This window comes from Cervus elaphus, chromosome 5 (genome assembly GCF_910594005.1).
Source record: "Cervus elaphus chromosome 5, mCerEla1.1, whole genome shotgun sequence".
Lineage (NCBI taxonomy): Eukaryota > Metazoa > Chordata > Mammalia > Artiodactyla > Cervidae > Cervus > Cervus elaphus.
The window spans coordinates 61768225-61795831 of record NC_057819.1 but is presented as its reverse complement, the minus strand read 5'-3'; the positions used below and the strand labels follow the sequence as shown (position 1 = coordinate 61795831).

The 27607-nt window shown below is 41.1% G+C and overlaps 1 long non-coding RNA gene across 1 annotated transcript; it reads left to right on the top strand.

Moving 5' to 3' along the window:
* The first annotated feature begins 2232 nt into the window (after nucleotides 1-2232).
* On the top strand, nucleotides 2233-24111 carry LOC122693335. Its single transcript, XR_006340879.1, has 3 exons — nucleotides 2233-2380; nucleotides 3481-3639; nucleotides 23011-24111. It is a non-coding gene; the product is annotated as an uncharacterized LOC122693335 (long non-coding RNA).
* Nucleotides 24112-27607: the final 3496 nt, after the last annotated feature.

Below are 27607 nucleotides of genomic sequence, written 5' to 3'. Positions count from 1 at the left end.
TAAAATTACTTTATTTTTGCCTGTACTGGGTCTTCACTGCTCTGCGCAGTCTTTCTCTAGTTGTGGTGTGTGGGCTTCTCATTGCAGTGGCTTCTCTTGTTGGGGAACACAGGGTCTAGGATGCGGGCTTTGGTAGTTGTGGCGCATGGGCTTAGCTGCTCAACCACATGTGGAAGCTTCCTGGGCCTGGGATCGAACTCGTGTCCCCTGCATTGGGCAGGTGGATTCTTATCCCCTGGACACCACGGAAGTCCTTGATTATGTTATTTATCTTGATTTTATATACAATAAAACTCATTTAAGTAAGCTCTGCAAGGTAAAAGAGCAAATAGCCTGACCAACCCTGTCTGCACCACATCTCAGAGTATCCAAAGCTGAAATATTTTCTGGGTTCCAGTGAGGTGCACTGTTGCTGTAAGAAATAGCGACAAGGCCTTGTGCCTCATCTTCCAATAACTTAGTATTTCTTGGTGTGTGTGGGGCTCACATCTGTGTCTTTTCCTGCCTTCACGTGGGATGGGGCACATGGGATGGGTGCCGTGTGTGTGCATACGGCCAGGGTGCAGTGGGTGGATCCCACCGAGCATGGTTCGTCTGGCAGCTATGTGTGCATGGAAGGGACAAGAAAGTTTATTTTAAAAACTTTGGAAGTCAGTTATAAAAAAAGGCATGGGCTGGGCTTTACTAGGAAGTCACCTTAGTTGAGCAAGAAGTTATTCTCCACCCAGAAGAATGTGACGCTTTGCAGGTGTGTATGATCTCAGGGTTCATGAACTCCTGTGCCGAAGCCAACACGGAGGTTGAAAGGCACGTCCTATAGCTGCCATTTAGAACAAAAGCCAGTCCTTCCTGTCCCAACTGACGCATACGCTCTTGAGGAAGTGGACTTCTGTCCTTCCACTGCCAACACCTCATGCCTTCAGTGGGTCATCAGTCATAGAGGCACCTGGGGATGGGGGATCAGGGCGGAGAAAAGAAGGCAGAGGAAACAGATGGCTCTCCTCCTCCAACCCCATCTCCCTCTCCAGGTGCATGGATCTCTGCCCGGGCTCAGAGAAGTACCAAGAACAATGGTACCCCAGTGCCTGGAAGCTATGGAAACAGGCAGGGATCCTGCTTTTTCATAGCTCCATTTTCTTCTCTCTGTTTTCCCTTCTCTGTCTTCCCAAACATGTGAGGGAGATGTCGACCTGGAAAGCAACGTTCCCAGCACTATTGAAGACATTGCTAGAGACAATCATACGAGAAAACGAGAGACTGTCTCTGGAGCTGAAAATTGACAAAAGAATATAATAGCAGAAGTCAAAGTATCAGTGTTGTAGGTGGATTAATCTAGTTTCTTGTTTTAATTTTTAATTGATTTTTATTGGAGTATAGTTGCTTTACAAAGGTGTGTTAATTTCCGCTGCACGGCAAAGTGAATCAGCTTTTGATTTCCTTTCCGTTTAGGTCACCACAGAGCACTGAGGAGGGTTCTCTGTAGTTCTCATTAGTTATCTATTTTATGTGAAAGTGTTAGTCGCTAAGTCGTGTCTGACTCTTTGTGACCCCAGAGACTGTAGCCCAGCAGGCCCCTCTGTCCAGGAATTCTCCAGGCAAAAATGCTGGAGTGGGTAGCCATTCCTTCTCCAGGGGAAGTTTCTGACCCAGAGATCAAACCGTCTTCTGATTGGCAGATGGATTCTTAAGCATCTGAGCCACCAGGAAGCATAGTATAAATAGTGTGTATATGTTACCCCCAATCTCTCTCTTCATCCCAGCCCTTGTTCCCCCATGGTATCCATACATCTGTTCTCTACATCTGTGATTGCGTTTCTAGGCATTGTTTGAGGTTTGTGTCTCCTTTTTTCTCTCGGTGTTGTGGTTCATTCTGATTCCCACCTGGAGTGGCTTCCCTCCCCGACTCTGCACATAAATAGATGGTCGGGGTGACTGTCCTGCCTACACTGGCAGGACTCACGTCTCCTCTCCCTAAGCTGATTCCCCAACCTAAGCTCCCTGTTATCATGGTTCTTCTGAATCTGCCAGGTGCTCCTGTCCCCTACTGGACCGCATATCTCATTATTATCTTTACTGCAGTTGTTTCAGGAGTTGTTTTGCATGTGGGTGAAACTGCAAACTCTGATGGCACCCACGTTGGAGTGAAGTTGCAAACCACACCGCCCAGTCGTTTGGTGCTTCTCAAGCTCCTGGAGTGCTGTTTCTTCATTGTCTGCCTTTCTGTCCAGGGGCATCACTGGGACCTATCCTCCTGACTACTACCAGATGAGAATCAGGCCTGAGCCATCAGCTATTCCTGAGGGCAGAGGAATTACACTTGTGAAACTGCCATCAACTGCCCCGTATTTGCAACCTTTTGGAGTGTGCATCATCTAAGCAAGTATGACACAGTCAGTGTGCCAGGAAAAGAAAGATTCATGTTTATTTTCTCTATACTCAGGGATCAAACCCAGGTCTCCTGCATTGCAGGCAGTTCTTTACCAGCTGAGCCACCATGGAAGCCTATTTATTCTCTCTGTATTGTTCCATCTCCCTGAATCCTCTGCCAGCAGATAGCCAGCCTTTATACAAGCCACAAAAATTGATTCAAGTTTTCTGAAGGTTACTTTTGTTTTTGTTGATGAGACCAAACTCACTGAATGCATTTTGCTGGGTGTTCTGCAAAGGAGGAGAGACCTTCAAGGGTCCTAGGAGGAAAGATGGGAGATGCTGACAGAGAGATTCCTAGGGAATATCTCCAACATTGGTGGGACTTGTGGCTTATTCAAGGTGTCCTGGGAGGGGAAAACATTTCAGAGGCTTAGATTCTTCCAGTCAGAAACAACACTGCCTCAGGATATGAGGATAATCCTTAGAGACTAGGCATCTCTGATAACTAGAATGAGCCAGTTCTTGGAGGAAATTTCCAGATACTTTCACATCATGTAAAAATGATAATGATGATGGTGTCAAATATATACTGCATACTAACGTGCCAGACATCATCCTAAGAAACTTGCACATACTAACACATCTAACTGTCCAATAACCTTATGAGGTACTTCCTATCATTAGCTCTATTAATGGTCAGAGAGGTTAAGTAAGTTACCCAAAGTAACATAGTACTTAGTAGCAGAACCAAGATACAAATCTAGGTAGTGGTATTCCAGAGCCAACAAAGAATGTCATTTTTGACCTCTCTAAATGAGACTGGGAGACCTTTGCATGACCTTGAGTTGGAGGTGGCAGCAAGTAGGAGGAAAAGAAATCCCACAATGACTAAAATTGAATTTCCCACCACCTGGTGGGACAGAAATTGAATTTTATTTAGGTTCATAGGAAGAAAAGAAAGAAATGTGACATTTTTTATATTCCTGGATTGTAAACCAAGATTCAAACATCTTTCATACATAAAATAATTTATTTTCTAAATATTAGCATTAGCACCACCACTTCAAGATAGGAGTAGACCACATGATTAATTTTTTTCTCTCTCATCAGGTTTAGAGTGCCTTCTGACTCAGCCGTGTGGTTCCCTACAGACACCTCTCCCCACTGAGACCTACATGCAAAACCCAGCAAGGTGGTTTCAGTGAGCTCCAAGCTCCAGGAAGGCGGTGCCATGGTAACCATGGAAACAGGCCAGTGATTCCGAGTTAGGTGGGTGGGTCTTTGTGGAGACACATTCAAATACATATGCGTGGATTAGACAACTTCCCGGTGGGCTTTTAGTATTTGAAGTATATCATTAAAACAAAACAAAGAACAACTTTTGAAGAGAATTTCCTCCCTATTTATCACCAGTTTTGAGAGCATGGTTTAGACAGCATTTCTCAAGGGGAAATGAAAGAGTAACTTAGATCCTCCAGGCGGCTGTGATTTCAAGATGCTTGCGAGCTGCGGGGTAACCCGTGAAGGGGAGGGGAGCTATGCGAGAAGCACCAGTTTGCAGCCACATGGGTTTTCTTTGAATAGATGGAGTTTATCTCACCTCTGTGTCTTTGCATGTGCTGGGCTCTTCGTCTAGATACCTGTTCCTCCATTTTTCTCACGGCTGATTCCTTCTCATCCTGTATGCTTCAGCTCAGCGTCACTACAGGCAGCCTTTCCTGGCCAGTCTTTCTAAAATATGTCCCCTCTTCCTGTTCTGCCTCTCAGCATCCTGCTTGTTCCCTTCATTGCACTAGTATCATCTTAAATATTTAATTTGCTTACCTTTTAATCAGGTTACTAATTAATTTATTTGATCTACGCTTCTCCCCCATAATGTAAGCTCCACAAGGTTAGAGAACCATGTTCGTCTTGTTCATTCCAGTACTCACTCAGCATAGTGTTTTGCACAGAGAATGTCATCAATTAATATTTGTTGGATCATGTGTGAAAGAAGACAAGAGACAGTCGGCTTGGATAAATAATGGTAATTTCTTTTTCCTCCACTTGGCAGTGCTGCCCTTGAGTAAACACCTCTATGCTTATGTTCACTTCGCCTCTTTAATGGAGTGCTTTTCATATTGTTATTTTGATTTGCCTCAGCCTTGAGTTTCAGCTCTGTAGATTATTCTATTTGTCCTTTGTCAACCCGGTTCTCCACCACAGCTTTTGCTTTTGGCTCTCAACACTTAACCCTCTGCTCAGGCTAAATTGCTTCAGTCGTGTCCAGCTCTGCGATCCCATGGACTGTAGCCTGCTAGAAGGGATTCTCCAGGCAAGAGTAATACTTAACCTGATTTCTCCCAGTTTCTGCTGCTTCCATTCTTAGCAGTGGCTCCTGACATTGTCAATGATGTGGCTGGGTCTTCCTTCACCTTTTCTGCTTTAAATTCCCATAGCAGAGGGCTTCCAATGAAAATAAAAATAATTTAACTAAATGAAATTAAGCTATACTCCTACCAAAGAAAAATAAGAAGCAGATTATACTCCTACCAAAGAAAACCAAGAAGCAGATCCTAGTGTAACTGTATATCAGTAACTCATCTTAATTAAGCAGGTTTTTTACAAATAGATGAATTGGTGTTTTAATTTCATACTCCAGTTTGAGGTTCAAAAAGAATCTACTCTGGGCAACTTTTGAAGGCTTTTCTAGAAAAAAACATCTATATCATGTTCTGCAAGGACCCCAGAGTGCTCACATTTTTTGTCACTTTTTGTCATGAGAAACATGCCTAAGGTGTCCTTATTAAACCTCATTGCTAGTTGGAAACGACACTGCAATTAAGGGAAGAATTCTTAGATACCCCATTGCTTTCTCAGAAGAGACTGAAGTCATCCTCAAGAAATGCCATCCTTCTAGGGAGGGCTTTGGGATTTTGAACATCAGCTTAAAGGAAAAATCCTCCCCTGAGGCCACAACTTCCTCTGCTTTCTGTTTGAGGCCAGCGTGTTTCCTGCTTTCGTGTCTGAACTGAAATCATATTATCTGCTGCTACCTGAAGCTCTTTCAACACCCTCTGCTTCCAGAGAGAAGAGAACCATCTTTGGAAATGTGTCCTTATCTTCATTGGTGTCCCTTCTGTGCATCAGATGGAGGGTTTATGTTATGTTTTGGGGGAGCAGGTGGGAGGAGCAGCTGGTGTGAGAAGTGAGCAGCCTGACTACAGTAAAACGGAGAGGTGTGTGTGTGTGTGTGTGTGTGTGTGTGAAAAGAGAGCTAGTGCCTCGATATGAAAATGGCCCAAGAAATTGTAAACTTTGCAGTTTGTTCTCCAGAGCTAACGATCCAGTAAATGTGCCAGGTGAAGAGTCACTGAGACCCTAGAATCATGAAAATCAGAACAGGGGAAACTAGGACTAATACCAGCTTTAGTGATTCATCCTGAATTTCAGTGACACATTGTAGCATTACAGTTTCCATTGTTTCTTTCAGTTATAATTCCATTTAAATCTTTAATTCCTTCTGTGAATATTTGGTACGCTCCTATTCCGTGTCGGGTCCTGTCACAAGCTCTGAGAAAGGCCAGGAACAAGGCAAACAGCTGCATTCATGGACTTCTCTGATTTTCTTTAAATAAAAAACACCACTGCAATGTTGTGAAGTAATTAGCCTCCAACTAATAAAAATAATTGGAAAAAAAAAAAAGAAAAAAACACCGACACCAGTTTTGACTTTCATACAATGAAATAAACACTATTCCTTAATTTCAAGCTTCGATTATTAGCAAATTAGTTTAATATTCGTTCTGCTACAACCGTGCACTTCAAAGAGCTACCTGATTTTAATTATATACGGCATCTATAATTATATATTCTTTACTTTTTCAAACACAAAAAGAATTATGATAAATAGGTTTTCCCTCACAAAAAAAGGTATCTCTTTTCATTCCGTATCAGTGCATAGAGAACTCCTTTTAATAGCTGCATAGGATTCCAGCATATAAATATTACGTATTTTATTTAATCAGTTCCTGTTGATGAACATTTAGGTCCTTTCCAATCTTCCCAAGAAAGGCAAAGAAGAATATTGTTGGACATGTATTATTTGGCAAATGTTCATTTGTATTGTAAGATATAATTCTGGAAGTGGAATTTCTGGGTCAAAGTTATATGTATTGGCACTTCAAAATTTTTTACATTTATTTTTAAATCTCTGGCTGCACTGGGTCTTCACTGCTGCAGGAAGGCTCTCTCTAGCAGTGGCGAGTGGGGGTTACTCTCTGGTTGAGGCGTGTGGGCGTCTCTCTGCAGTGGCTTCTCTTGTTGCCGAACGCAGGCTCTAGAGCCCGAGGGGACAGCAGTTGTGGTGCATGGGCTGAGTTGCTCCTTGGCACGTGGAGTCTTCTTGGACCTGGGTTGAAACCTTAGTTCCCTGCATGGGCAGGCAGATTCTTAACCACTAGACCACCAGGGCAAGTCCATGGCACTTTTGATGTGTGTGTGTGTGTGTGTGTGTGTGTGTGAGTTGTTCAGTCATGTGTGACTCTTCGTGACCCTGTGGACTGTAGCCCGCCAGGCTCCTCTGTCCATGGGATTTCCCAGGCAAGAATACTGGGTTGGGTTGCCATTCCGTTCTCCAGAAGATCTTCCTAACTTCGGGATAGAACCCAGGTTTCCTGCATTGCAGGCAGATTCTTCACTGTCTGAGCCAGCAGAAAAGCCCAGCACTTTTGATATATATTGTCAAATTTCTTTTGGTTTAAGTTGTATCAATTTGCACTTAGTAATATGTAACCTGTTTCCTCAAAACCTTGACCAAAGCCTGTGTTATCAAAGTTTAAAATTTTTTGTTAAACTGCTAAGTAGAAAATGATACCTCTCAGTAGATTTAATTTGTATTTCTCTTATTAAGTAAGACTGGGCATCTTTTCATATGTTTAGAGTTGTTTGTATTTCCTTGTGTATAAACCAACAGTTCATAATCATTGCCAGCTTCTCTGCTGGGTTACTGATTGGTATTATTGACCAATGTATGTAGTGGAATTTAGTCCTGCTGCTGCTGCTGCTGCTAAGTCGCTTCAGTTGTGTCCGACTCTGTGCGACCCCAAAGACGGCAGCCCACCAGGCTCCCCCGTCCCTGGGATTCTCCAGGCAAGAACACTGGAGTGGGTTGCCATTTCCTTCTCCAATGCATGAAAGTGAAAAGTGAAAGTGAAGTCGCTCAGTTGTGTCCGACTCTTAGTGACCCTGTGGACTGCAGCCTACCAGGCTCCTCCGTCCATGGGATTTTCCAGGCAAGAGTACTGGAGTGGGGTGCCACTGCCTTCTCTGGAATTCAGTCCGAGTCTAATGCAAAATAGACTGTCTGCTGTCCCCCATTTGTTTAACCTGTATGCTGAGCACATCATGAGAAATACTGGTCTGAATGAGTTACAAGCTAGAATCAAAATAGGTGGGAGAAACTTCAACAACCTCAGATCAGTGGATGATACCACTCTAATGGCAGAAAGCAAAGAGGAACTAAAGAGCCTCTTGATGAGGGTGAAGAAGGAGACTGAAAGAGCTGGCTTAAAACTAAATATTAAAAAAACTAAAATCATGACACCTGGTCCCACTACTTCATGGAAAATAGAAGGGGAAAAAGTGGAAGTAGTGACAGATTTTCTCTTCTTGGGCTCTAAAATCACTGCGGATGGTGACTGCAACCTTGAAATCAGAAGATGATCGCTTCTTGTCAGGAAAGCTATGACAAACCTACTCAGTGTATTGAAAAGCAGAGACATTACTCTGCTGACAAAGGTCTGTATAGTCAAGGCTATGGTCTTCCCAGTGGTTACGTACAGTTGTGAGAGCTGGACCGTAAAGAAGGCAGAACACCAAAGAATTGATGTGTTTGAATTGTGCTGCTGGGAGAGACTCCTGAAAGTCCCTTGGACAGCAAGGCGATCAGACCAGTCTATGTTAACAGATCAACCTTGAGCACTCTTTGGAAGAACTGAAGCTGAAACTGAAGCTATAGTACTTTCGCCACATGATGGGGACAGCTGACTCATTGGAAAAGTCCCCGTTGCTGGGAAAGATCAGGGGCAGGAGAAGAAGGCGTCAGAGGATGAGATGGCTGGACGGCATCACCAATGCAATGGACATGAACCGGGCACACTTCGGGAGATGGTGCTGGACAGGGAGGCCTGGCGTGCTGCAGTCCATGGGGTCGCAGAGAGGCGGACCCGGCTGGGTGACGGAACAACAACAACAATGCAAAATATGTGACAAATGTCTTTTCCTAGTTTGCTGTTTGTCTTTTAACCTTGTTTTGGTACTTTGTTCTGTTTTTGCTGTGTGGAGTTTTTAACGCACTTGAACTGAACAACCTTTCATTTTACATACTCTAGGTTTTGTGTTACATTTAGAAAGCACTCTTCAAACTTATTAAAATAGTTCTATCATGTTTTCTTTTCATGCTCTCATGGCTTTTGTTTCAGTTCAGTTCAGTTTAGTCACTCAGTCATGTCTGACTCTTTGCAACCCCAGGAACTGCAGCATACCAGGCCTTCCTGTCCATCACTAACTCCTGGAGCCCACTCAAACTCATGTCCATCGAGTTGGTGATGCCATCCAACCATCTCATCCTCTGTCATCCCCTTCTCCTCCCGCTTTCACCCTTTCCCAGCATCAGGGTCTTTTCCAATGAGTCAGTTTTTCTCATTGTGGCCAAAGTATGGAAGTTTCAGCTTCAGCATCAGTCCTTCCAATGAATATTCAGGGCTGATTTCCTTTGGAAATTTCCTTTGGTTGAATCTCCTTGCAGTCCAAGGGACTCTCAAGAGTCTTCTTCAACTCCACAGTTCAAAGGCATCAATTTTTTGGTGCTAAGCTTTCTTTACAGTCCAACTCTTACATCTATACATGACTACTGGAAAAACCATGGCTTTGACTAGAAGACCTTTGTTGTCAAAGTAATGTCTCTGCTTTTCAATATGCTGTCTTGGTTGGTCATAGCTTTTCTTCCAAGGAACAAGCGTCTTTTAATTTCATGGCTGCAGTCACCATCTGCAGAGATTTTGAAGCCCCCTGAAATAAAGTCTGTCACTGTTTTCACTGTTTCCCCATTTGCTGTGAAGTGATGGGACTGGATGCCATGATCTTAGTTTTCTGAATGCTGAGTTTTAAGCAAGTTTTTCACTCTCTTCTTTCACTTTCATCAAGAGACTCTTCAGTTCCTCTTCACTTTCTGCCATAAGGATGGTGTCATCTGCATATCTGAAGTTATTGATATTTCTCCAGGCCATCTTGATTCCAGCTTTTGCTTCATCCAGCCCTGCATTTTGCATGATGTACTCAGCATATAAGTTAAATAAGCAGGGTGACAATATACAGCCTTGATGTACTCCTTTCCCGATTTGGAACCAGTCTGTAATTCCATGTCCAGTTCTAACTGTCGCTTCATGACCTGCAAACAGATTTCTCAGGAGGCAGGTCAGGTAAACTAGTATTCCCATCTCTTGAAGAATATTCCGGTTTGTTGTGATCTACACAGTCAAAGGCTTTAGACTGTTTTTTATATTTAAGAATTGTGGTGTTTATTTTGGTGTAAGGTATGATAACAAAGTCAACGAGAACTGCATTGGTTTAGACAGAGTTCTGCTGAGAATAGTAAATAAACATAAGTAATGGTGTATTAAACAAAACTGGGGTTTGTATCTCTCTCCCATGGAGGTAATACAGATTCAGAGTTTGTATCATATTTCATGATATGAATACTTCTTGCCTTTTCCATCTCATTGCTTCACTGTGAAGAAGTTCCATTTCCAAGTTTACTTTATAGTTCAAGATGGCTGTTGGCGCTCCAGCTAAAACATCTGGATTCCAGACAGCAGGAAGGAGGAAAAAAACAAAGGCAGGTCCTTACCCTTTCAGAACACTTACTGGAAGCTGCCTATACCAACTCTGTACACATAGTGGTGGCTGGTACCTGAGTTGCATGACCACAGTGAACTCTGAGGGAGTCAAGGAAATGATGCCGTGTACCCAGCTAAGAGTCAGAGAATGAAGGGAACAATGGGTGTTGAGGGGGATTGATAGTCTGTGCCACAGGATCCTACTTCATTTATTTTCTAGATAGGTATACAATTGTTCCAACAGTATTTATTAAGTAATTCATTTTCACCCACACTTCTGAATGTTACTTTGTTTATTTCTGTGTATACTGATTTTATTATTATTGGACATTGTATTTTATTTCACTTTCTATTTTTCTCTTCATATGCCAGGACATTGTGTTTTATTTTTATAGAATATGATCAGAGAAAACTATTTTTATTTTTTATTTCCTTTGGAATTGACTCACTTATTTCTGTGGTCTGTTAAAGGGACTTTATAGAAAAGTCACCATTTCATGTATATTTGAAAAATGAGTTTATTATTTTTTTCCAGGTTATAGAGTTATTTTCTAAATATAATGAATATTTCTAAATTCTTACTAATTTTTGCTCACTTAGCTTTCTGGAGGAGTAATTGAAAACTACTGCTATAAGTGTACTTTTTCTTATCATATACTTGTAGTTTTGCTTAATAAATGTTGATTTTTAAAATTCTATTTGGTAACAGAAGTTAACTACACATTGTGTTGAATATTTTGCAGTATATACAAATTTTGAATCATTATGTTGTAAACCTGAAACTAATGTTGTATGTCAATAATGCCTCAAAATAAACAGGAAATTGTAACTGTGTGAGGTGGTGGATATTTTATCATTAAAAAATTGAAGTGTACTTGATTTACAACATTATATTTAGTTTTAGATATACAACAGGGTTATTCAATATTTTAAGTTATTATAAAATATTATTGATATTCCGAGTTTTATAATATATCCTTGTAGCTTATTTTATACATAGTAGTTTGTACATCTTAATTCCCAATACCTGTCTCCCCCTTCCATACTAGCAACTACTAGTTTGTTCTCTATATCTGTGAGTCTGTTTCTATTTTGTTATATTAACCTTTTTTTAAGATTCCACATTTAATTGATAACATGCAGTGTTTGTCTTTCTCTGACTTATTTCCCTAAGTGTAATATCTTGTAAGTCCTTCCACATTACTGCAAATGATAGAATTTCCTTCTTGTTTATGACTAATATTCCACTGTATATGTATACCACTATTTCTTTATCCATTCATCTGTTGATGGGCACTGGGTTGCTTCCATATCTCGGTTATTGCAAATAGTGCTGCCATTAGTGCAGGTATATTTTCAAATTGGTGCTTTCAGTTTTTTTTCCCAGATATATACCAGGAGTTGGTTTGCTGGATCATATTTTTATGCTGGATCTAGTTTTGGTTTTTTGAGGAAGCTCCATACTGTTTTCCCTAGTGACTGCACCAAGTTGCCTTCTATTAACAATGTAGGGGAGCTCCCTTTCCTCCACATTCTGTCTAGCATTTGCTGTTTGTAGACTTTGTGATGATAGTCATGGTTGGTATGGGGTAATATCTCATTGCTTTAATTTGCATTTCTCTGATAATTAGTAATACTGAGCATCTTTTCTTGTGCTTGTTTGTCTTCTTTGGAAAAATCTCTATTTGGGTCTTCTGTCCATTTTCTTTGTTGGGTTATGGATTTTGTTGATATTGAGTTGTATCAGGTGTTTATATATTTTGGATATTAACCCCTTGTTTATCATATCATTTTCAGATATTTTCTCCCATTCCATCAGTTGTCTTTTCATTTTGATATTTTCTTTGCTATTCAGAAGCTTTTAAGCTTATTTATGCATTTTCCTATATCACCTACTCTCCTGTTAATTCCTTCTCTATTGTTTTCATTTCAGTTATGGCATTCTTCAGTTCTGACTGGTTCTTTATATTTTCTACTTTCCTATTGCAATTCTCACTGTGTTCATCTAGTCTTTTCCCTAATTTAATTACCATTCTTATTACTAATGCTTCAAACTCTTTGTCTGGTAAATTATTTCTATTTCATTTGTTTTTTTACCAGGTTTTTTTTTTTTTTCCTTGTTCTTCCATTTGAAACAAATTTCTCTGTCTTCTCATTTTAACTTTGTCTATGTGAAACTAGGTGAAGCAGTTACTATGCCTGTCTTGACGTGATGTCCTTGTGTGGGAGCATCTCTGTTCAGTCTTGTGTGTTCCCCGTGGCATCGGTGGGACCCTGCATCTAATGTGAGCACAAGTCTCACCCTCACCCAGGGTGTCCAGGTGGTGTGGCTGCAGACGGAGGGACTAGAGCCAGAGCCACCTGTAAGCTGGAGCTGTATTCTCTGAGGTTTTAAAACCCCCCAAAATGTTTTATCTTATCTTTACATTTGAGATTTGTTTGGTTGAAAATTAAGTCGTTGGGTCACTTGTCTTTCTTGAAGAATTTTCAGGTGTTTCTCAATTATGTATTTGTGTTGAATGTTGCTGAGAAGTCTAAGTTGATCCTGAATTTTCCCCTTACAGATGGCCTGTTCCTTCCTGCCCTCATGCCTAAATGATTCTTTATTTGAAGTCCTCTCATTTTACTCAGATATGTTTAGGTGCTAAGCTTTGGGTGTCAATATTTTTTAGGTGGTCATATCACTCCATCTTTAGATTTAAATTTTCTTTGATTTATTCTTTGCTTTTTTGATATAACTTTGTAAAAATTTACTTTATTTCTCTTATTTAGAGACACCAAACACCTATGGTAGAGTCTCTCTTATGTTTATGATTAGTCATTTTCTCTCAATTCTTTATTTGCATTTTTCTTTTCTTTTTCTTTTTTCTCATTCCTCTCTTCTGTGTCCCTTACTATTTCCAGCAGTGTTTTACTGTCTCAAAATGAGTCTAATTTCTATGGTGATTTATTTTCTTCTTTTTCTTCTTTCCAAGATCTGCCAGGTCACTTTCGTCTCTTTCTGGTATCTTGCCAGTTATTCTAAACTCTTATGTCTTTGCTTTGCATTCTTATTTTATAAAAGTCTTTAATAGTTATTTAAGATTCCTTTTATGTCATACAGAGTTTTGGTCACAATTTCCATTTGTTCTGTGGCTATATTTATCTGGTTTATCTATATTATTTTGGTTTATCTATTTTATTTAGCTTTATATGTTTTATGTTTATTGATATTATTTAGCTTTCTCCCACACCACTTCCTTCATTTTAAAAAATGTGGTACCTTAGTACAAATCTTGTGGTGACACATTTTAACTACTGATAAAGTTTGAATAAGGAAGATTAGTTTTGAATCACCTCTTTCTTAAAAATGAATGAATGAGTGAATTTTTGACCACGCTGGGTCCTTGCTGCTGTGTGGCTTCTCTGTGGTTGCAGTGAGTCAGGCTACTTTCAGTTGCAATGTGCAGGCTTCTCATTGCTGTGGCTTTTCCTGTTGCCAAGCTCTGGCTCTAGGCATGCAGGTTCCATAGTTGTGGCACATGGACTTAGTTGCCCCGCGGCATGCGGGATCTTCTAGGACCAGGGCTTAAACCTGTGTCCCCTGCATTGGCAGGCAGATTCTTAACCACTGGACTGCCAGAGATATCCTTGTATCAGCTCTTCAAGGGAGATTTGTATGATGGAGTCAAGGCTATGTTCCAGAGTTGCAGGCTTGCAAAGATGACATACCTGTGAGATTATTCATTTGAAACCACCTCCTCTGTTTATTGTCTGTTCAGGAAGCTCCCCAACAAATGTCGGTAGGGTTTGCATTTCAAAGTTGCCCCCTTTGTTTGGAGAACACAGCTCCATTGGTTTTTCCTATTTCCCTGCAGGCATTTTCTTCTTCCCATTCCTCTATTTGACCTTAGGGGATTTGATGATTGAACGAGGCAAAAAAGAGCAGTTGTCAGAGGTTAGGCTGTAGAGTCAGGTTGCCAGAATTTGATCCCTGAGTCCTTTATTGACTAGCTGTGTGAACTTGGGCAAGTCACTTAACTTTTCTGTGCCTCATTTTCCTCATCTGTGAAAGAAGACATAATAGTACGGATCTCATGGGGTTTAAGAGAGTATAAAATGCGTTAATGCTTTAAGGTGCTTAGTACAAGGCCAGGCAAAAAGGCAAAATCTTACTCTATTGTTGTTTAAAAACAGGAACTAGAGAATAAATGGTTTCCTTTTCTGCTTTAGACCTGCTGCTTTCATGCCTTTTCTAGCCTTCTTTCTATTCTTCAGTATTGGAAAACATTTCCATTTTGACTAAGAAGCAGTTTGGACATTGCCCCTCCAACCTGTCTGAACCAACCTCTTCCAGCTGTGTTGCTAACCTGACTGTGAATGGTCATGAAATTATCTCTAAAAGACAGAAATTCTCTCTCAAGTGATCTTGTGTCTCCTTAGAAGGTCAACTCTTTTTCTTCTCATCTGTCTCCTCTCTGGGGTGTTCTCTTTACAGTAGTGTGTGTGTGTGTGTGTGTGTGTGTGTGTGTGTGTGTGTGTGTGTGTGTGTGTGTGTGTGTGTGTGTGTGTGTGTGTGTGTGTGTGTGTGTGTCCGTGTGCGCGCGCGCGTGTGTGTGTGTGTGCGTGCACGTGCGTGCTCAGTCGGACTTCCCTGGTGGCTCAGTGGTAAAGAATCTGCCTGCAATGCAGGCGACCTGGGTTTGATCCCTCGGTTGGGAAGATCCCCGGGAGGAGGGCAGGGCCACCCACTCCAGCAGTCCTGGTGAATCCCATGGACAGAGGAGCCTGGTGGGCTACAGTCCACAGGGTCTCACAGACTTGGACACGACTGAAAGGCCTCAGCAGCAGCAGCAGCACCAGTGTGCTTAGTCGCGTCCAGTTCTTTGCAACTCCATGTACTGTAACCAAGCTCCTCTGTCCAGGCAAGAGTACTGGAGTGGGTTACCACTGCCTACTCCAAGGGACTGTCCTAACCCGGGGATTGAACCCACGTATTCTTGCATCTCCTGCACTGGCAGAAGGATTCTTTAACACTAGCACCACCTGGGAAGTGCTAGAGAGTACTTTCTCATTAACAGAGACTTAACATAAAATATGATTAACAGATTTCATTTAATAGAGGAAAAATCACATTTTTAAAATCTGAGTGTTCAGAAAGCAAATTATGAGAAAAAATATCTCACATGAAACATGGTTATACACTGAAAGGTCAAGGATAGTAATCTCTTGGTGGTAGGAACATGTGTTTTAATTTTAACTTTGCTTCTTTGTAATTTCTAGTGTTCCACAGTGCCTATATACAGCATTTGAAAAAAATTTTTATAATAAAAGAAAACTGAAGATCAGATCAAAATCATAGTAGTTGTAACATGGTTGTCACATGGTTGGTCTAGTCAAATTAGAAAATTTGTATAATTGAACTTGATCTTAAGAGACAGAAACAAAACTTCTTTAGGCTGGAGGCAGAATACAACAAAATTGAAATATAATGGAGTCTTATTTTTTCCTCCTAAATTAATTAAATATAGTTGGTTGAAATGAAGATGACAATAATTTTTGTTATTTTGTAACATCACCAAAAAAATTGTCCCTCTATATTGATACCAGTAATTCCAATGATTGGAAACTAGAGCTTTGTCTTTATTGGGCACTGCCTGATAAATGAGAAATTCCTGATAGTTTTATTTAAGGAGGAAGAAAGCTCAAAATGGGGTTTGTAAAGACAGACTCCACAGTGGAGGTGGGAGATATTATGACAGGACCTTGAATGCCAGAATTTATGTTTTGGATGGAAATCTTTCTTAAAGGCGATGGTCATTCCATCAATTCAATTCAGTCACTCAGTTGTGTCCAACTCTTTGTGACCCCATGGACTGCAGCACGCCCGGCCTCCCTGTCCATCACCAACTCCCGGAGTTCACCCAAACTCATGTCCATTGAGTTGGTGATGCCATCCCACCATCTCATCCTCTGTTGTCCCCTTCTCCTCCTGCCCTCTATCTTTCTCAGCATCAGGGTCTTTTCCAAGGAGTCAGTTCTTCGGATCAGGTGGCCAAAGTTTGGAGTTTTAACTTCAGCATCAGTCCTTCCTATGAATATTCAGAACTGATTTCCTTTAGGATGGACTGGCTGGATCTCCTTAAAGGCAATTGTTGGAAATTATTAATTAAGGGAGATCATATAATCAAAGGCCACTCAAGTATTCTTGCCTGGGAAATCCCATGGACAGAGGAGCCTGGTGGGCTATAGTCCCTGGGGCTGCAAAGAGTCAGACGTGAATGAGTGACTGAGCACATATAATCAAAGGAAACTATGTATACTTTTCTTCTAAAATTGTTTATTTTGATGTCCCCAAGGTTAACTACCTTTGTAACATGAGTGTACATTCAGAAATGGAATGCATGAGAGCATTTGTTGGACCTAAATGAACATAATCCTGAAAAAGTTATATTGTTTGAGGACTGTGCTATTGGAGTCAAACTTGCCACTTTTTCAGACAGTGGTAATTGCAGTTATAATCATGATCCACTGCAGCTATATTCTCAAGTATTAGGTTTCTGGGGAAAGATGATAAATTTTGGAGACAGATTACTATTTAATATTAACCTTTTCACTTTCCTAATTTCATTATTGGGGCAAGTGACTTAAATCTCTGTTTCAGTTTCTTCATCTTTAAAATGTGGAAGTAATGTCCATCTCACAGGGCTATTGAGAATTGAGATAATTTCTATAAAGCACTTAACACAATGTCTGCTAGATGTAAGAAGTGTTGAATGAATTAAAATTAATTTCAAACCAAAATTCCCCACATCAGGGAAGGATGCGGGGGGGGGGGGATGGGATAGTTAGGGAGTTAGGGATGGACGTGTACACACTGCTGTATTTAAAATGGATCACCAGCAAGGACCTACTGTACATCACAGGGAACTCTGTGCAATGTTATGTGGCAGCCTGGGTGGGAAAGCAGTTTGGGCGAGGATGTCTATGTGTGGCTGCGAGTCTGTGCTGTCCACCTGAGCCTACCACAACATTGTTAATCAGCTATACTCCACCACAAAATAAAAAGTTCAAAAATGCAAAAAAAGTTAAAAAAAACCTCCTAAGTCAAAGAACCTGAGGAACAAGTTGTAGAAATAGGAGAAAGTTAATTGGAGGTATTTAATACAGTGTCTTTCTTTACCATACATGTACAGAGACATTTACACTTAACAGATTGCATAGAAATAATTTCTGTGCCCTTCTCCCCACTTCAGACTGTGAGACTTGCAGGAGCAGGGAGAATGTCTTGATTTTTTATGCACGTGACTAGGACAGTTGCCAGCACATAACACATAATCAATATCTGTTGCCCTGAACTGAGCTTAACCACCATTTACTATTTCTCTCGCTGTGTTACTCTATGTGAAAAAAACGGCTGAACAAATATTTCTCAACTTGGGAGTAGGTTTGTGTTTTTCTCACAGAAAATAGGGAATGTGTGATGTACACAACATTCAATTACAGGGAAGACTCAGCATTCGATTACGGGGGAATACCTCAAAGAGAGAGCTGTTGTCTGCAACGGAGGGTTGGTTGGAGGGCGATGGGGCTGCTTTAAGGACAGACATTCTGTCTGTTAAGATGCTGTGACCAGAGAGAGCAAATGTGGTGTAGGGCATGACTCTTAAATGGAAAACTCCCAAGGAGGGGCATTCTGCTTCTCTGATGTATAACCAAGCGATTTCTCACGCGGGTGGCCGTGCAGGGTGAGGAAGAGCAGGGATTCCCTCCCTCCCAGCTGTGCTAGGACACAGAGGTGAGCAGTCTCTGTCCCTGTGAGCTGGCTGAGTGTGACAGTCACAGTGTGGAGGTATCTCTTGCAGTATTCTATCTAACGGTTTGCTTAAGCAAATGGTTTGCTTTCTTTAAAAATAAATTTTAACCCTGTTTCTTGCCCTGAGCATCATTGTATGCCTGGCTAAGCCCAAATTTCCCCTTTCCCAGTAGTCCAGTTGTCATAGTCCTGGTATGTGTGTGTGCATTCTGTCACTGCAGGTGTGTCCGGCTCTTTGAGACCCTATGGACTGCAGGCTGCCAGCCTCCTCTGACCATGGGATTCACTAGGCAAGAATACTAGAGTGGGTTACCTTGCCCTCCTCCAGGGGATCTTCCCAACCCAGGGATCGAACCTGCATTTTGATAGCTTATGGTGAAAGATGTCAGGTCCCCAAAGAAGACTATTTAGCTTCAGGATCAGGGACTAGGCTTGATCTCTCAGAGCTTTTGTGTGGCAGAAGTTTTATTACTGTGAAAAAGGACAAAGAAAGCGTCTGACATAGACATCGGGAAGGGGACAGAGGGTGCCCCACTAGCCTTATCAAGGCCTTATATTCTTTATCAGTTGGTTACTAACAATAGAAAGGTCTTGCCAGACCCACTCCCACAACATATATCTTAAGATAACTAGATTAGTCAAAAGTTTCTTGTTAAGAAGGATAAACATGTCCTTGAACAAGACACATTGTTATATAATCATTAGTAGAGAGCTTTAGGAAAATCACACCTTTGAGTAAGGTGAATTGTTTTATTGTGTAACCATTCAGTCAGTTCAGTCACTCAGTCGTATCCAACTCTTTGGGACCCCATGGACTACAGCACACCAGGCCTCCCTGTCCATCACCAACTCCCAGAATTTACTCAAACTTAAGTCCATTGAGTCAGTGATGCCATCCAACCATCTCATCCTCTGTCGTCCCCTTCTCCTCCGCCTTCAATCTTTCCCAGCATCAGGGTCTTTTCAAATGAGTCAACTCTTCACATGAGGTGGCCAAAGTACTGGAGTTTCAGCCTCAGCATCAGTCCTTCCAATGAACACCCAGGACTGATCTCCTTTAGGATGGACTGGTTGGATCTCCTTGCAGTCCAAGGGGCTCTCAAGAGTCTTCTCCAACACCACAGTTCAAAAGCATCAGTTCTTCAGTGCTCAGCTTTCCTTATAGTCCAACTCTTACATCCATACATGACCACTGGAAAAACAGTAGCCTTGATCAGACGGACCTTTGTTGGCAAAGTAATCTCTGCTTTTTAATATGCTGTCTAGGTTGGTCATAACTTTCCTTCCAAGGAGTAAGCATCTTTTAATTTCATGGCTGCAATCACCATCTGCAGTGATTTTGGAGCCCAGAAAAATAAAGTCAGCCACTGTTTCCACTGTTTCCCTGTCTATCTGCCATGAAGTGATGTGACCGGATGCCATGATCTTAGTTTTCTGAATGTTGAGCTTTAAGCCCACCTTTTCACTCTCTCACTTTCATCAAGAGGCTCTTTAGTTCTTCTTTGCTTTCTGCCATAAGGGTGGTGTCATCTTCATATGTGAGGTTATTGATATTTCTGTTGGCAATCTTAACTCCAGTTTGTGCTTCCTCCTGCCCAGCGTTTCTCATGATGTACTCTGCATAGAAGTTAAATAAACAGGGTGACAATATACAGCCTTGATGTACTCCTTTTCCTATTTGGAACCAGTCTGTTGTTCCATGTCCAGTTCTAACTGTTGCTTCCTGACCTGCATACAGATTTCTCAGGAGGCAGGCCAGGTAGTCTGGTATTCCCATCTCTTTAAGAATTTTTCATAGTTTATTGTGATCCACACAGTCAAAGGCTTTGGTGTAGTCAATAAAGCAGAAATAGATTTTTTTTTTAACTCTCTTGCTTTTTCTATGATCCAATGGATGTTGGCAATTTGATCTCTGGTTTCTCTGCCTTTTCTAAATCCAGCCTGAACATCTGGAAGTTCACGGTTCATGTACTATTGAAGCCTGACTTGGAGAATTTTGAGCGTTACTTTACTAGCGTGTGAGATGAGTGCAATTGTGTGGTAGTCTGAGCATTCTTTGGCACTGCCTTTCTTCGGGGTTGGAATGAGAACTGACCTTTTCCAGTCCTGTGGCCACTGCTGAGTTTCCCAAATTTGCTGGCATATTTTTGAGTGCAGCACTTTCACAGCATCATCTTTTAGGCTTTGAAATAGTTCAACTGGAATTCCATCACCTCCACTAGCTTTGTTTGCAGTGATGTTTCCTAAGGCCCACTTGACTTCACATTCCAGAATGTCTGGCTCTAGGTGAGTGATCACACCATGGTGATTATCTGGGTCATGAAGATCTTCTTTGTACAGTGTAATCATTAGCTCTGGCCTTAAAGATTGTTAGTCTTAAAGATTGTTAGTCTTAAAGATTGTTGTCTTAACAACTCAGAGTTTAAGAAAAAGCATCTTATGTGATTAAGACAAAGCAATGTAGAAAAAAAGTTTGTTCTTTTCTCCTCCTAGAGAGCCCTGGACCCCTTTCTCCTCCTTGAGGGCCTTGGAGCTCTTTCTCCTTCTTGTGGACCCTGGACTCCTTATCAACCTACCTAAGAATTAGCTCTCTCAGTCTTTTATGTCTCCTTCATTGGCGGGCAGTCTGTTAACCACTAATGCCACTTGAGAAGTCCATCATAGTCCTGGTACAATGTCTATATTGTAAACTTTACCATCAATTGTTACAATGCCCATTCCAGAGGACTGTGGATTTAATTTTTTTTCTTTGTGCTTTTCTATCGTCTCCAAGTTCTATGTAACAAATAGGTATTACTTTTGCAGTTAAAGATTTTTTAAAAAGAGATTATCAACCTGCACCGAAAAGTTCTGATTGCCTTTTTTAAAACACTGAAATCATATACTCACATTAACATCTTAACACAGAAAACCTAAGCCCACCCCACTCCGCTCCTCCTAATGTATTACAACCCACAGCTTTTTTGGGAAGTGATATCTTTCCAGAGGGTACAAGATGGGGGAGTTACTGAGGGCCTGGCATGATTTATGCTCAGTGAGATCACTTCTCTATTTGAGGGCTATTCACAATCCAGAATGTTGAGAGATGCAGGACTCACTCCAAATGCCCTGAATCTGTGAACTGTGACCCAGTAATCACATTTCCTGAGAGGGGCTGCTAGATATTTTTTGAGAAGCCAGTTGGTATTAATTAGTACTACTATTTTCTTGTCAGATGCTTTTGACACTTTATAAAATTATTCATTAGCTAGCTAGCTCTTTCCCCAATTCTCTTAAGTGTCTTTGCATTAATTTAATTTGGAATTGTTACAACCATTACCACATTTCTCAGTGTGGCTAAATCTTAATCAGTAAATCCAGGGACCTGTAAAGTTCAAGACAGCAGAATGTTAGAATTGCTTTTATACTATGTTTAATTACCATGCTATGTGAAGCAGATGCTAACTGATAATTTCCAAATCCATCTTTTTCACCCAGCTTCTCTTAAACCTGTAAGCCCCACATATCTTCAGATGGAATATTAGAGTGATGGGGTGGGATTTATTTTGAATATAGGCAGGTTGAGGTTAAGTTTACTTTTCTTAGCAATTACTATTTTTCCCCTTCTCATGCTACATAGATGTTTAAAGTGAAGAACTGTAGACTGCAGTGTGAATTACATAGAGAATCGGTAGACTTACCTTCTTATACACGTGGCCCTAAGAGACTTGAGCAACCTGTAAATAACTGTGGTTTCCCAAGACCCTGGGCTTCCCAGGTGGCGCTAGTGATAAAGAACCTGCATGCCAATGCAGGAGATGAAAGAGATGCTGGTGATATAAGAAGTGCAGCTTAGATCCCTGGGTCAGGAAGATCCCCTGGAGTAGGATATGGCAACCAACTCCAGTATTCTTGCCTGGAGAATCCCATGGACAGAGGAGACAGGTGGGCTACAGTCCATAGGGTCGCAAAGAGTCAGACATGACTGAAGCAACTTAGCACGCATGCATGCACCAAGAGCCTAAGATAATAGAGTAGCCTGGGAAATATCTAGATAGTAACAGATGAGATGTGAACTTGTGTATCGACTTCATCTGCTCCTCCTACATGGAGATGGTTATTTACAAAAGCAGTCTTGCAAAGAGTTGCTATTTTCCCAAGCAGATGTTTGGCATATAAAGGCTAGAATTCCTTTAGGTAAATGAACAGTGGAGTAGAGAGTGGTAAGTAGTGAGAAAACCATGTGAAACTGCAGAGTCTCTGTGTTAGGATGGAGCAGTGTGACTGACTTTTAGAACTCTCTTAGACTTTTAGAACTTTTAGAGTTGAATCAGACACTTCCTTAATGTCCATTTCAATCCCACAGTTCCATTAAAGCCACTATAGGTTATTAAAGTACCTACATATCAATATGATATCCAAAAACATGTCTCATTGAAATTAACGAAAGTTCTGGGGAACATAATGTACAGAAGAGTGACTAAAGTCAATAACACTGTATCGTACATTAGAAAGTTGTTAAGTAAGTAGATCTTAAATATTCTCATAAGAGAAACAGTTTGTGACTGTGCATGGTGATGGATGTTAGCTAGACTTATTGTGATCATTTTGTAATTTATGCAAATGTCAAATCATTGTATTGTATACCTGAAGCTAATATAATGTTATTTGTCAGTTATATTTCAATTAAAAAAATATCTGGGGACACTGAGTGAAAGGAGGTAGGGCCATGGGGGGTCATGAAATTGAAAAGGAGGAGGACCCTGTGGTCCTTCTCCACCAGGTCCATTGCCTGCCTTTTGTCTATGGAAAAACTTCAGCTAAAGAATAAGTTTTAATCAGAGAAGTGAGAAAGCACAGAAGCAAAGAAAACCAGTCAAATGGGACAAAAAATAATAGTTTGGTCATTAAACAATGTCAAGGGTCTCTAGTTCTTCCTTAAGGGCTACAGGTAATATGCTGAGCCATTTCCTCTGTGCTGTTTTGTAGGTACTGAAACCCCCGCCAGGTGGAAGCCAGGACATGAGTTGCCAAATTGTGAGAACTGTCCTCAAGGCAATAGGAACAAACTAACCCTGGAACTGAAGACTAACTGTATGGAAAACAATCAAGATGACGCTGATCAGACCACTGCATGACCGGCTTCAAGAAGACAGAGAGGGCTGACTGCTGTCTGCAACCCTCCCTCCACCCGTTCACCCCTGAAGCTCTCCTTTATAAGCTCTTGCCTCTGATTGTCAGGGGCAGTTGGGTTTTGGACATGAGTCCACACTCTCCCCCAGTTACTGGTTTCCAGATTAAAGTAAACTTTCCTTAGAACCAGCCTTGCCTTTTTGAGTATTGGTTTTTGAGCCATGAGCAGCTGGACCCTATTTTTGATAATAGAATGAGGTCTTTGAGAGCAGCTGGACTTTACCTATTTGGAATATTTCTCCTTCCTATTGAATAGGTCTACTCTTCAAAGCCACATTGGTGAGTGGGAGGCTGCTCTTTGGATCTGGAGCAGAGGAGTTACTTGTCATGATGAATGGCTGGATTTGAGTGGTGTGTAGAGCAGGGCACAGGCCACACTCCGAGTTCTTCTCTCTGCCCCTACCTCGGTCTGTGGGGCCTTGGGCCAGCCTCCCACTTCCTGGGCCTGTTTCCTTATCTAGCAAAAGAAGGCAGTGGACTAAACAAGTTTTAAAGACCCCTCCTTCTATAAATTCTCTGATGCTGATGTAACCTCATTCTCAAGACCTGGAGCTTCATCAATCCACTTCAGATTAAGTTGGTTGTTAAAAATTCTTCAATTGTAGTTTTGTTTCAGGAATATGTAACACTGTATTGTTTGGGTAATATTTTCTTCCTCTCAGGGCAGATACAGTATATGATGAAAATGAAAAGAAGCCTGTGAATAGAAGTGAGAAGAGTTGGGACAGTGAATCAGGTGGCAGAATATCTGGAAGCTTCTTGTAGACACAGATGGTCGATGTAAACTGTTGTGGCAGGGAATTTCTGCCAGACACCCAATGGAGTTTATTACTAAATGTGGGATCAGAACACTTTTAAAAACACACTGTGCATGTAAAAATCACTTAAAATACTTCAAGTGCAAACTCCTTTTGTTTCAGCAATATCTAATTCTTCCCTTCTGCTTTATAAATAATTTATATTAAAATATCAGCTTTGGTGTTGAGCAATTTCATTATCTTTTACTGAGTTTTATCTTTTATAAGATTGTTAGGTGACTCATTAGGAAAAATTGAAGTTTTGATTGGGTGGTGGCCTGTGGCTCCACAATGTGTTTCATTTGATGCCACAATTTTTTTAGAAGACAGAATTACTGTAAAGGACAATTAAGAAGTGTAAAATTTATTTGGAACACTGGAATAAAGTGAAAGCATATTATGCCACAGTGTGTGGTCTGAGTAAAAAGCATAAAAGTTGGGCCAGATGCTAAACTCAGCGCCTAAGTGTAACAGTTAATCTTACAATATAGGAAACCATTGTAATTAGAGATCGGTTATATCTTTAAAATGTAACTTGGTGTAGTAAAACCAGGCAAAGTTGTAGGTGGAAGAGGGATTTTATGGAACATTAGAAATGTTTCACTGCAAGAAACCCCAGCTACAGAAATTCATAATTGAATATATGCTGTTTTCCCTATGTGTAAATAATAGCTAATAGGTACAGTTATGAATTCACATGTATTATCTAGTTTGATCTCTACACACACCTCAAAAGATCTTTGGGAAGTATTATTGCATTAATAGCTTTGTTCTCATGGTGAAAAACGGGACCTCAGGCAGGCTAATGACATGCCTTAGTTAATGTAGCCAGTGAGTGAACTAGCTGGTACTCCTGTCTCTCTTGTCACCATCAGCGCACGGATGCTCCAGGGAAGAGCATGTAGGAGTCCTCACTTTGTTCTGAAATGAGTTATAACACTGGTATATTTGGCTCCCTCAGGTTCCCCCCTCCTACGTAAGTAGCCCACGAATTGATAGAATTGCATCCATTTTCTGGATAACTTTGAGTTTTTTAGAATAAAATAAGTCTGGCAAATATCTCACCTAAGCGAATGTTAGCTTTTAAGCTCTTAACATGTTGAAGATGAAGGACATGGGCTAGCTCCTTTATTCAGCTGCTCCCACCTTTGCATGTAAATATGTAGAGAAAAATAATTGCATGGAATATAGAATGTCAGAAGATTATTAGGTTATTGAGCCCAACCTCCTCCCCACTGCAAGGATAAGGTCTTTGGCAGATATTTATCCTGTTCACTATTTTAAGAGGCAATTTTGTGGGACAGCAGTAATTCTTCCTGATGTCTTTCTCCAAGTGAACCCAACACTGCCTATTGGTAATTTCCTTTCATTGGTACTTATTCCACTCACTAGAGACCCTCAGAGTTAGTCTAAGTTCTTGCTGTCATAAAACTTTTCTTGCTTGGCTTCATTTTTTCCTCCCCTGTAGATGCTTTAAGCCATTCTTTATGATATGGTTTCCAGACCCTTCCAGGTTCTGGTCCCCTTCGTTGGAAGTGTTTGCCAATGCTTCCCTTACATGCAGAATCCAGAGTTGAATAGAATCATCTAACAGTAAATCAGATCCAGCAGTGGCACTGCGGATATTCTTGTTTGACACAATAATTCTACGAATTCTGCTAAAGATTTCATCTGGTACCTTATTGTCTTATCAGGAGGTTGCCTTTTAGCAACATCTCAATTAACAGAAGATTATAGGTTTTTTTTTTTTTTTTTTTTTTTTTACCCCACAATATTTCTCTTTTACCCAATCTGTACCTTGTGAGCATCAAACCAGTTTTCACTTTGCTCCTTGCTGCAGTTTTTTTTGTGTGTGTGTGTGATTCCTATTACATTTTATGATGCTGGTTTCAATCTATATTTTAGTGTTTTGAAATATTTTTGATTTATTAAATTTTCTCACATTTGTATTCTCGGCAAATTTTGTAAGCGTACTTTAAATGCCTTCGTTCAAGTTGATAAAATGTTTGAGTCAGAATTTAACATAATATTCTATAAAATGCTGCTAGGGACTTCTGTCAATGTTGATAAAAATTCACACACATTCTTTGAGCACATTGTTCAGTTAAGCACAATTTAGTAGGGATGATCAGACTGTTCCCTAACCCTTTATGGTCATCTTCGGCCCTTGGTTTCTTGTACACTCCCTCACACAGCACAGGTCCCTGACAAAGCTTTGTTGAGTGGTTTGAATGTTTCCTTTGTAACAGCTCAGCATTTTGAGTTTTTGACTCTTTGCAATAAAACAAAATAAGTCCTCTTTCAGAGGACAACTCGTATCATTTATCCTTCAGAAAGTTTTTCTCTACTGACTTCAAGCTCATTAAATCTTAAATTCTCTGGCTTATGCTTGCGTGTATCACACATCTGAGCACTTTGGGTCTCTTTGTGCTGTTATCTAAAGGTTCATGACTGTAGGTGTGTGTCTGTAATGTTGCATGCTGTTGTTGTTCAGTTGCTAAGTTGTGTTTCTTTGTGACCCCATGGACTGCAGCATGCCAGGCTTTCTTGTCCTTCACTGTCTCCTGCTGCTGCTAAGTCACTTCAGTCGTGTCCGACTCTGTGCGACCCCATAGACGGCAGCCCACCAGGCTCCCCCGTCCCTGGGATTCTCCAGGCAAGAACACTGGAGTGGGCTGCCATTTCCTTCTCCAATGCATGAAGGTGAAAAGTGAAAGTGAAGTCGTTCAGTTGTGTCCGACTCTTAGCGACCCCATGGACTGCAGCCTACCAGGCTCCTCCGTCCATGGGATTTTCCAGGCAAGAGTACTGGAGTGGCGTGCCATTGCCTTCTCCTCACTATCTCCTGGAGTTAGCTCAAATTCATGTCCACTGATTTGGAGATGCCATCCAACCATCTCATTCTCTGTTGTCCCCTTCTCCTGCCTTCAGTCTTTCCCAGCATCAAGATCTTTTTCCCGTGAGCTGGCTCTTTGCATCAGGTGGCCAAAGTAATGTTGCACAGCAACACCTTTGTTCTTCTTTGTTTTTTTCGGTGCAATGTTCTCTATCATTTCTGCCTCTTCTCATTACATATCACTTGAATGAGATCTTACTTTGTCATATTTGATTGGTTCAATGTTGTTCTCCTGACACATGCTGAAAGCATCAGAATCCTTCCCTGAGAAGTTTGGAAATTGACAGAGGTGACTGGTTCTCTTCAAGAGTCTAATTTTGAGAAGGTTGGGAGTTGTTCATGGCTGCAGGTATGTAGGCAGAAGATATGAGTAAAGGCAACCAAAGAATGGTAGAGAGATAGACAGAGACAAGAGACAGAGAGAGAGATAGATGAAACTGCTGCACACAGAAAAGCAGCCACTACAACCTCCTAATGGGATTTGAGTCCCTGGGCCCAGTTTTCCCAAGACCCACCATGTTCCTTGGCATGGGACCCAAAAGACACATTCAGCAAATACTCCTTTTTTGAAGTGAAGTGAAGTGTTAGTTGCTTGGTTGTGTCCAACTCTTTGCGACCCTATGGACTGTAGCCTGCTAGGCTCTTCTGTCCATGGAACTCTCTAGGCAAGAGTACAGTGGGTAGCCATTCCCTTCTCCAG